The 12,186-nt window shown below is 43.2% G+C and overlaps 1 protein-coding gene across 4 annotated transcripts in view; it reads right to left on the bottom strand.

Moving 5' to 3' along the window:
* LOC128874347 (uncharacterized) overlaps window positions 1-12,186 on the bottom strand; it is a 52,852-nt gene that overhangs the window by 13,860 nt on the left and 26,806 nt on the right. The gene's annotated exons all lie outside the window — the stretch shown is intronic.

The following is a 12,186-nucleotide window of genomic DNA, read 5'->3' as shown; positions in this document are numbered from 1 at the left end:
TGTGTATCCATGCATGTTTCCAATATAATATAGCGTAACTCGCGCGCCAGTGGCGAGACAGTCGCGTGGCCCCGAATACCTTGCGGGGGTGGCGGTAATGGCCGTGGTCTGAACGTTTCCGATTGATTTCCGCTTTCTCCAGGGTTCATTGCCATTCGACTAATTATAAGGAGCGATATATAAATTGACGATAAGTTACAGAGACATTGCAGCTTGAGCTAGATCTGCCAACACCCAAAAGAACTAAATCTACCCCGAAGAGAACCAGGAACTCATTACCAAAGAACTACGTCCTTCCTCCCACCAAACCATCAAGCACAAAAAAAAAAAATCAAAAATACCCCACTTTCCCACTTTTGCGATAATGTTCTTTTAAACGGTGGACTAATGGCGTACTCTCCTTACCATGTCCCAGTTTCCAGAATCTCCCTACGCGTGTGTTCGTAATTCCTTCGTCTCGAGTCGTAAAATGGTACCAGAGCGACGAGGGTTTTACTTCCTTGGAAAAGCCAAACCGCTAGGAAAACTCGACTCCGCCATCGGAGGGATTACAGCAATTCCGTCGCGAATAATCGTACCGCAAAAATCCGAGTTTCAGGCGACAACCTGAGCAGAACTCCGCTCGGGGTTCACCTTTGTTCGGTTCCCGCGAAACTTTTTCCGGCTCGCTGCGGAATTAATGACCACACCTGACGCACCATTGCCAACGGTGGAAGTCGCGGAACGCGAAGCGGCGGAACAAGCGAGAGCCTGGCGGAGGAGTGCGAGGCAAATTCCGCGAGCCAGACGGAAAAGACGGAAAGGGAGTAAAGGGACAGAGGAGGCGAGGGAAAGAAAGACACTTTATGCTCCCTAATGACGCCGGGGATCCATCTTGCCCCGGACATTGAAAAGATTACGCGCAGTACGAGGGACCCGCGGATTGTCGGATGCTGCAGGACACGAGGACGACACCAGGTAAATGACAGTCATTAGAAAGAACGAGAGACTCTAGTTTTAGAATGACTCCGCCTTGCTCGAGGGCACGACGTCTTGGTCGACGCCGCCCCGCCTCCTCTCTCGTCCAATGCAGCCGCGCAGCTCTTTTTGCTCGTCGAACGTTACCGAAGGCAAAAGGGAATTCCACCGTCTGCTCTTTTCCTATCGGAGCTCCAGCTGAGGGTTTTGTCTTTTTAGAGTCGCGCGCCTTCTGGGGCAGACGTCTGCGTACGCTTCGTACCGCGCCGAAGGCCAGAAACTTTCTATCCGAAGTACTTTACATGCGACTATTTACGGCGTAATTATCGTTTTACCTTACCCACCGGCGGACTGCTCGCAATTATCGGAAAATTGCAAAGTTCCTTATCGGGACGGTAGCCGAAAGAAAAGAAAAACGAATCGTCTCGGCCAGGCTCTATCTAGGATCGAAGAAGGCCTGAACCTTCCCGAGGCCTCTCTGTATAGAGAAAAAGCCGTGCTTTGTAAGATAAATAATATCTTTGGTAGGGGAGAGTAATATTACTATACGTTAGGTATCGAGACATCGGATATTCTTGTAGGACTGTTATTCCTGTCATTCGAATCCTCTATGGAACTGAATCTACCGAAGAGGAACGTGTCATCGCGTAAAAGGAATCTGTTTGATTAGTCTCACCGATGAGGTAGGTGAAAATATGTTTGATACTACTCAAGCCGTGCCAATACACCGGTACACGTGCGAGCCTTATCGATTACCGCAATATTATCTCGGTATCCTGTGTACTTTTGTATCGTTTACGCGAACCTACACCGTTGAAACTGGAAATGTTGTCCCTCTAATATCGAGCCACCTACACGAACCTCCTCGATAGTATTGAATAATATCGATCGAACACGGATACCTTAAGCGTGAGACTCGTGTTTAATGACCCAGCTGGTGTCCATCCTGCGATTGTGCCTGGGAGCAACGAAACGGTTTCACGACTAGGAGGATTAGCTTCCGAGCTCGCCTTGTACGCACTTGCTGGATTCGATCTTGAATGACTGGTCTCTGGGATCGACGATACAGGCAGATAAGGGAGAAGTACCGCGAAGAAGAGGCTCCTCGGCGCGAAGGTGAAATACCTGTCGGCGACACCTACCGAGATGTCCAAGATTTCTCGGCCAGGGATCACTGACACGAAAGGCACTCGTTACAAGCTGTTAACGCATTTTTAACGCGTACCTCGTGACGTTCTTAAGGAAGTCGTTGCTGCCGCAGCGAAGAGCCACCTTTTCAGACTCGTTGGAAAATAGTCGCGTCCGTCGCACGTTTTCAACAACTTCTCCTGGCACTTGTACCACTTCTCGACAGCTCGGTAAACGTGCGCCTGTTCCCTCGTTTTTAAGACTCTCCTCAAGAAAACGTCCGCCAGACCGTCTCCAAAATTCGACGTTTTCCTCGGCGATCGCGGATACTATATTCACGCTGTTATTGTTATTCGGATATTTTTAACCCTACAGCGCGCAATTTTTCATATCGGAGCAAACACGAGTAACACTCTACAGTAAAAATTCTGATGGCAATTGAGGGGTGTGCTGCAATAAGGAGGCTGCTCCATTTTTTTTTTGTATGGTCATGAGGTTAGAATATAAACACGGATTTAAAAATTTCCTTTTTTTTCGTGGTGCAATAAGGGGACAGCTTCGGTTACTAAAAAAACTGACTATATCGATTTGACGGAGACAGAGCGTGAAAAAGAATCAATTCTATACTAATTTTACGATTTTTTGTATTCTCCATTTTTTGTTTGTGTTGCCAAATGTTTTAAGAATAAAATAAACATGTGTTTGAAAGAAAAATCCCTTAAATTTCAGGCGTTTTTAGAACGAGGCGGAATAAAGAGGCAGCTCCAAGCATTAATCCTCCTCCCACCACACTGAAAAGGAAGGATGGTACCGGAACGACATAATTTCTGAATTACGTACCTATGTGATGATATAAAAAAGAAAAAGAAAGAAAATTTCAAAAATCTGAATTTTAAAACGTTTTTTTTTTTAATTTTATATAAATTTGAAAAAATGGAGCCGCCTCCTTATTGATACACACCCCTCAATTGCCATCAGAATAGCGCAAAAATAATTATCTTCAATGGTCCTGTGGCCTTTTCATAACGTGGATGTCTTATTTCTGCTAGGAACGCCGGATAAGTTGTTTATGCGTAATAAAATATCAAAGAAGAATGTGATTGATGCATGTGTGCGTCAATGCGCACTGAAGGGTTAAGATGTCTACCTTGTAACTGAACTGGTATAGAAATGGCCAAGGTAAAAGGCAATGTAGATTCGGTCTCGACCGCAAAGCTTGATTAAGAACATAGAGAACTTTGATACCACAAGGAGTTCAGCATCGAGATGAGAAGAGACCGTATCTGGTCCTCATCGCGATGTTAACAATTTTTCCACGATTCATCCCTCACCTGGATACGGATAAGGCGCCTCGTGCGATAACACGCCGCGATGATAGATACCGAAATCACTTATGTAATCTCGAGGACAATGGGACGCGCGTACATTGCCAAGAAGCCAGCTCGTTGATATAGACTGACATACCGTTACCGTTGTCGATATCGCTGCTTAACGATCAAGCCACGAAAGTGTTACAACTGTTACGACCCTCTTCCACACCTTCGTCGACAATTTTTCTATTTAGCTTCCGTCTAATAGCCCGAAGAGCTTGCTCCAGTAGATATAAGCAGAATTTGCACGTGGGACGAAAATTGCAAGCAAGGAACGATCGTTCATTATTCTAATAAAACCCTGTGGCCAGAGTTATTCAATTGTTACTCGATTGCTAATCACTGTGCAGCCTTACGCTACTGGCTGTGTTTCTGTTCAGAAGTAAATATCTTTTAAGGAGTAAACATCCAGCAAGGAATGCGTAAAACTCCAAGAATTGAGAGGTGTCCATCGATAAGGAGACAGCTCTATTTTTTCAAATTTTTTGGAAATTAAAAAAAAAATCAGTTTAAAATTCAGATTATTGAAATTTTCTTTCTTTCTCTTTTTCATATTATAGCATAGGTACCTAATTATGAAATTATGTCTTTCCGGATTTCATCTTTCCTCTTCAGAGTGGTGAGGGGAGCTGTTTCTTTATTGCACCGCGAAAAAAAGGAATTTTTTAAATCCGTGCTTATGTTCTAACCTGAAAAACATACAAAAATGGACCTGCTTCCTTATCGCAGCACACTCTTCAATTGGTACGAAGAAGCAGGAACACGCGACAGTGTTGACTCGAAAACTTGTTGATAAATTATTTCGTGCTAATTGTCCAGCCCATGTGAACAATTCGCAAGGGTCTACGAGGAAGAGCCTCGAGTTCCCCGTTCAAGCTACCATTCTGTCTGCTTTCGGAGGGAAAGCGGAGAACACTCGTCGCTGTGCAATTAACAAACGCCACGCGTTTCGACGAAATTATTTCGTTTCTTAATATGTACGTTGCTGTAACAACTCGTGTGAAGCAACGTAGTTTCATTTCAATACGTTCGAGCAAGGCACGCGAGAAGCAGCGCTACAAGAACCAATACGTTATACTATCGTAGACCAAATTTTCTAAGCAAAAAGTACGTAACAAATAATAAAATAAACAATTATCATTGTTAAGCGAAATTGAAATTTCCCATTCGCACGTTTAATTTCAGTTGGGATCTCAGCCAAGGAGAAAGAATAAAGTCTAAGTTCATCAAGATGCAACGCGTCGCCTCGAAGGAACAGCTGTACCTGCGGACCAATTACAATGCTCGGGGCACACCATGCTCGAATGCCGATCATTCGTGCTCGGGTAATCGTAATGAAGTAACAGGACACTCGAATTATCGAATCGGGATTCCGTTCACGCTTTACGATGATTGTTGGGTTCTCCAAAGGGCCACGAAACAGCGCCCATGGGATGACACGGGAAACGGATACATTAGCCCAGAAACGAAGAACCTTTTTATTCTCGAAACGAAATGTCGAATTATGTTTCTTCTTCTTTCGTAAATTACACGTCCCGAACCGTTCGTTATTTTTGTAATTCTTCGAAAATCGACCGTACGCGAAAGGTGCAATTTTATGATAAATCCTCGAAGCGACGTGTCGCTCTAACGCCAGAAGATTTCTCGATCTCAGAGTCAGCCCTTCGCAGTCTCGCGGGTCTCGCTCTTTTTGCGCGTACTTCGGCTCGCCGCGCGTGCAAGTAATCGCCGTGCAGTTATTGACTCGTTTAACGTTTCACTTTTCTTTTTCCTCGTTCTCCGCTCGTGACACAGGTTTCTCGAATAATTATTCGGGCTCGCGTTCGATTCGAAGGGATGCCCGGAACGTCCAGCTCGCTAACAATGCAGAGAAAGTCGATGCAGGCTGCAGGGAACACGGAAAGACACGCCCTGACGAGTATTCTCGTCCTTTCGAGTTCCATGCTTCTACTCGCGTTAGATCTCGAATATACCGGGTCACGATCGTGATCGAAAGCTGGAGTACTTTCCTTTTTCTCAGGCATCTAGGGGAAATATTTAAAAATTACAATCGGAGAGCTGTGGATCTTGTCTGCGCGATACAGAGGTTGGGAAGGAACACCACAAACAAATGCAGTTTGGATCGCGTGCTTCCAATTGTTAAAGATAGGGAAGGTTCTGATGTGGGAGGTGACGATTTGGACAGCCACGTCTTGGTATTCATCTAACATCGTCACCTTGGAGTGCGGTGTTACTACCATCGAGTGTCTGGACATTCTAGAATGTAGGTGATCGTGTTTATGTTATTTTTCTTCTATCATTTCGTTAACGTTTTTATTATCCACAAGTAGAGATACAGTGCCCGAAATTTCCATAAAGCCACCACGTTTTTTTGTAATATCTTATAATTATTCTGTACTTATGATAAATTTGAGTATGATTTCATTTTAGGCGTATTAAAAACACATATATATATAGATTGAAATAATAGAAATAATATTTATTTAAAGAAATAAACTTATATTAAAACAAATACTTACTTTTTTTTATTGGAGTTTCACTTCCTTTATTGTACCTAGCTGGACTTATTTACTCAGAATCTAAGCACAAACTAAGTGGCCTTATAGAAATTTCGCACTTATATTTTGCTTCGTACAGCAAAAAATGTAAACACACCCAAAAGGTAAACATTTCTGAGCAGATACTCGTAGATTTATAATCAGCATCAATTAAATATAATTGTAGATGAGAAAAAAGTAGTAAAGTTAATAATATTTTTAAAAAATTCATCAAAATATTGGTGGCTTTATGGAAATTTCGGGCACTGTATACTGAAGGTACCTCATGAATTAACAGTGACAAATTTAATAGACCGAATTTCCATCTGCGAATCGTTCTTTATTTAACTAGAAACGAAAAATATAGACAAGAAAATACTGATGAAAATTAACAAGAAGAAAGTAACAGAAACGAGCCTACAATATGTTTATAATAAAAGATACACGGATCTGAATATGGTTAAAGATCTATCGACTTTTGGCGACAGAGCTCAGCCTTTTGTTAAATATACAGTCTAATATATTTTTGCATTAACTAAATAATATTATTCCAACACAATATTAACGAATAAATGTATCACGGTTTATACGAGTAAATAGAGAACGCGGTGGTCAGCATCCACGGTCCACATCCGTTTTCCAACGACGATGTATCACTCGTCTGGCCATTCGAAACCTGTATGCGTTTATTCCAAGAAGGAGCTGCATTGAAGGCTAATGGTGGATATACCTTATAATAATAATGCGATATACCATATTCCACAGATGTTCGAGCTATTCTGTCTAACCCTTGCATTAATTGCGATATGGTCGAGCCAAGATGGCAATAGGAATAATAATTACGGCACGAACAAACGGTACTTTCGTGGCCTCGCTGTAGGTCGCGTTTGGTTGCCAGCACCGGGAAACAGTTATGATTCTACGAACCGAATAGTCGCTCCGCGAATCGATCATGGTTGTATTAAAGACCCGATTTGTCGCGGGCCGCGGCTGCCTGACGTTCTTCCAGCCGCGGTATTGCTTGTAAACCGGCAATAAAGCCGATATCGGTGTTCTCTCAAAAGAATTCCTTTCCACCGCAAAGCTGTTTTGTGAATGAAGGTGGCTGTTCCGCAATTGCTCGAACGTCACGTAAAAGATAGAGTAATACTCGATACAAAGCAATCACCAGAATATTCGCTATCCGCTAATTGACGTTTCGTGTTCAGTGATGAGTTATCTCGTTTGCGTGAAATTTAATTCGACGTCATCGTTACGGATGCGCTTCGAGCTCGTATCGCGTCCGCGCGTGTAATTAACGATGAATGATAATCATTGGGTGCGATCGGATGATCTCGCGTATCAGAAACGATCATAGTTTACGCGAGGACGACTCGTATCGGCGACGTAGTAATATCCATTGGGGACAAGTTGTAATAGAGTTCATAGAAACGCTTACGTCACGGGCAATTTAATTAAACGAGACGAAATATGACTTAAATTAAGTTTCGCCGGAGCCTTTGCATTTCCTGTAAGGCGGTGATATTATATCTCTCTTCTTAAAGCAACTGCGTAATTGATTTGTACTCGTTATGATTTACAATATTTTGATTATGCAGCGCTCGATTTATTTTCCTTTTAAGTATCACGCTCAACGCTGAATCCAGAATCCCATCTGTCCGGTATCGCAAATACTTGTAATTGAAAGAAGCAGTCCGTTGGACGAGGAGCAGCCACGATGAACAGCCAGGGGAGTGGATGTTTATGATCCTCCTAGGAGAATAAATAATTCCAAAGTTGCCCCATTGTGCTCGCTAATTGCCGACGGCCGATATCCGTGTATCATGGAGGAGCAACGTAATTGATATTGCATTCAGCACAAAATTGCGGTCGTTTCGCCGTCGAGGAACCTGTTATCGTGGATCGGGCGTCGCGTTACCATTTCCAAAGTAAAATTCGTTTTCGTCACGGCCGAATTGCTGGCTTAACTATGCTCTGCGAGCTGGAGTTCTCGAGGAGCGCGCTTGGAACGAGGAGAGGAGACGAGGAGAGAGAGAGAGAGAGAGAGAGAGAGAGAGAGAGAGAGAGAGAGAGAAGGGCAACGGTTCGGAATCAGGCGTGTTTCGCGTTTCTTCCCTTCACGCGCCGATCTCGTTCCATTCGATCTCGAGAATCCGCGCCTTATGATCGATCAATCCTCTCGCACGGGGTCGTTGATCCACGCACGATTCGCAGCTTCTCCCTTCTTTCGAACGACTCTCAAAACCTACCAACCTTGGCAATAAATAATGCGTCGGCGAATCGCTCCTTTAGCTCTCCGTGTTGTCATTTTTCGCTTCGACGGAAACATTAATTCCCTCTGTATTTAGAGTACCAGTTTTTTTGTCAATTTTCCTTCGATCCACGAGAGTGTACGCCATAGTGTTAAATGGACGTTAAAAGTGGGGGCGATTCGCGCGGTGTAAGACATCATCGCTGGCAATTTCTTCATTCGTGTTTTTTGCTAATCGTGCGCGTGGTGAGTGAAAAATTATATAGCGCCCCGACTGGTCGGCGAAGCCGATAAACCGGATATCGCTGATCAAAGAATGGAATTACTGTAATCAAGTTTCCCCTGCATCCTTTTATTTGCCATTAACTCGATATTGAACAGCCGGTGCTGGCCTTGAGATATTTCCGATATTCTCGTTTATTGGATGTACCCGACCTGGGGGAGAAACTGGGCGCGGACAAGTATGATAGGGAACGTTTTAAAGTTCACTGGATCATTGTTCCGCCGAGTGACTTTAATGAACGTGCACGGTGGACTGTGGCGCGTTATGGGTGCCTAATATTAAAATATGAATACACGGGTAAATTTCTTTCGTAATTAAAAAGAACCCTCAGGGGCTGTAGCGGTGTTTGTAGCTTCAGTACGGGCTTAGCAACCCCGAGGTACCCGAGCTAGAGGGAGGCCAGCGGGCCCCAATAGATGAGGTGTAAGAGATACTGCAAACAGTATTAAAACAATGCAGGAGTCATGTAAGACGATGATAAGAAGAGTGGAAATAAGCTAGTAATAAGTAAGTAGTAGTGCAATAACTTTGTATAATAAGTTACGCACTTTAAATAAACGAACGAACGAACGTAATTAAAATGAAGAGGACATAGTCTTGCTATCAAATATTACTAAATGTTTTCAATAAACATTCATATAGCAAAAGATACATCGTAGCTTATGTTTTCCAGTAGTTCAGGATCAAAGGATCGCTAGCCTGGATAGCCCACCGTCCATGCGAGACGAAACTTAAAATCCGCTTTCGACGAACGATCCCGATGCGGCACGTTTCGACGTTATTAACGTTCATTTTCCGCATAAGGTAACACGAGGAAAAAGAGAGGACGTGACGCCAACGATCCAGCGTTCGATCATGACAAACGACGCTGCGTATCGATCGTAAGAGATCACTCACTCTCTCTCTCTCTCTCCCTCCCTCTCCCTCTTCTGTGAGCGAAAGAAGAGTGCACCTGGTCGTTTTGTTTCCGCGGTTCTTTTCGAGCGTTCGCGATTTACGGGTCTCGTTACCGGTTTCTTTTCGTGGTCCGAGGTGGAAAAAAGAAAGGAAGAAGGAAGCACAGTCGAAAGACGAGGATGAAAGAGTCGAAAGAGCGACAGCGCTCGTTGCAGAGTTTGCGGTGAACGGTAACGGTGATCATCGTGATCGGTAAACTTTCAGTTCGTCCCTAGGCGATTATGGACTCTAATGCCGCGCAATGTCGATAGAATGGTAAATAATTTCCTCCACCGCGGCTAACGGGAACGATCCGTTGGCAAAATTCTTGTATAATAAAAAGGCTTCCCTAATGGGTCCGTCGACACTGAAAAATATCTCGCTGGGGATGTACAAACAATTTTTCTACCTATTTGAAATTTTTGATCGCTCCTCTATCTCAGTTGGATAGGTAGAGCACTTTGTCGTTAATGCAGTGCACCCTGTCGATAAGAATTGGCACTGTAGAACCAAAAGTAAGAAGAAGATTTATCAACAGAGTGTTTTACGTTACCGATATTACTATGTCGTTAATGCAGTGCATTCTGTCGATAAGAATTGGCACTGTAGAACGCAAAGTAAGAAGAAGATTTATCAATAGAGTGTTCTGCGTTACCAATATAACCAACAACCTGCCTTACTGACCCAGTATTCTACATTACCAATTCACAATAACAACAAAACATTGATTTCTATTTCCTATTCCTTATTACGCGTATTATCGTCGTAAATTTGCAACATTCGATCTGTGCTGTCTACTTACAACATAATTCTTTCTCCCAGTGCAAACCGTGGCATGCGATAACCAACGAGGACAGGGCAACGATGGACTAGCCAAGCGAAACCGGATGAAACGGCGACGATTTTTTGCCGCGTCTCGTTTCCTAAGAAGTAAAAAGAAATCGGTTCGATCCTCTTGCATTTTAATTAGAAACGCGCGACGCCGGTTTTCTTTCCCCCGGTGTGAAAAGAAGGAAGAATTTTGCAAACACGACGAATCGTTGCGTCACCTCCTAGGTCTCGTGATAATTACCACCGCGCGACTTCATTCCTGATTCTGGTTTACGATGCGTATAAAATATACAGATTTACGTGACGCGAGGGCCCAGCTCGCTACTCGAGGCCCGCGTTCAGTTTTCCTACGCCTGAAAATGCCGTTTCCGGGAACGCGGAACGGAATTAGAAAAATAGTTGCGCTAACAACCACCAGCATCTGCGAAAGCTACTCGAGCTTTTCACGTAACAAGCAGAAATTGCTTAAGAACGAAACTCGATATTAACGAGGGGATATCTGCTCAGCGCGCTGGAATATATTTGCATTTTATGAAGTTTCGAGGAGCACAAAGTGGCAACTTCAGGTTCACCTATTGGCCTGAACCAGGGATGAGTAAACTACTTTGAAATTTTGTTTGCTTCTATCGAAAGGAAAGAAAGGAGGAGAATCATTTATTTTTATCAGGATTATAGAATATGAGAACGCATTTATAACAATTTGTCTGAGTCTAATTCTAAATTGCCCGCATGCTCGGGCACAGCTAAATTCCCTTTACATTAATCATCGTCAGTTGTTTCTTCCATAATGAACGTGGATGTCGATGGTCGTGGTTCAAGAGATCATAATAGAGATAGAGCGGACAGTTTAAGTTTCACTTTCATCTTAACGAGCTTTTCTTCGGGACCCTATCTTCGATCGCAGTATCGTCTGAAAGGAGTAATATTTAAAAAATGTTGCGGTTTTAATGTAAACTACAAGAAAAATTACGTTTGAGATCGCCATGAAAAAAAGAATCACGATGGACCATCTGGTACAATTCCAGCCGTGTCATTGACCACTCTTTTCGACTTGCGAAACGGAGGATTCACTTTCACGCGGTGGAAAGTGACGCGTTGCGGCTGATTGTATCTCTGACTTAATTTTTTATTACGCGATTCGCGCTGAGTAATTAAGAACGAGAATCTCAGGAGCGGTGTCAAGTGATATTCCACCATGTAAGTCGTTCCTTGAAGCATTTCACCTGACACGAGCATGTTTCTAATTTAGACAGGGGATTGCTTAGACTTGTGTATTTCAGGGTTTACGAAATCGATATCAATTTAAATATGACATAGTTCATATTAAGTGAGACCTAAGTCACCACTTTACTGCTTTCGAATTTGTTTAAAGAAGAAATTTTTATTTTACAAACTTCGAGTACGTGGATACTTTTTGAAGCGTCCACCATAAACTAAGATTATGTCTAAGGTGGGCGTTTTATAATTGACATCATAATGGCTTGTTAAAAGCCTCGGCACGGCCGTATATTGCGTTTCCATGATAGTGCCAGCTTGTAGTCATTAGTTCGTGTCAGGCACGTCAAACCCATTTTGCCCCGCGGGCCAATTTGCACTTTGCTACCATGTCACGGGCCACAGATGTACAATCGATTTACACAACAGTCGAAACTATCATTTCAAAGACCATTTTTCATCCTTGCCAGTCGTTGCTCCGAAGACGTAGGGCAAACACTTCCAGCATTTCTCCATACGATATAAAATCTGAAGTACTCAATACGGAGGTAACCTTCTTCCCAGAATTTCCTAGCTCTCGAGGATGTACTTTTCCAACACTTCCAGCATTTTGCATACTACACAGAATCTCCAATACTGAAATGACCCTTTTTAAAAATTTCCTAGCTCCCCAGGATG

This window comes from Hylaeus volcanicus, chromosome 3, assembly GCF_026283585.1.
Source record: "Hylaeus volcanicus isolate JK05 chromosome 3, UHH_iyHylVolc1.0_haploid, whole genome shotgun sequence".
Taxonomy (NCBI): Eukaryota; Metazoa; Arthropoda; class Insecta; order Hymenoptera; family Colletidae; genus Hylaeus; species Hylaeus volcanicus.
The sequence above is the reverse complement of the archived record's forward strand: the minus strand, read 5'-3'. Positions and strand labels throughout refer to the sequence as shown.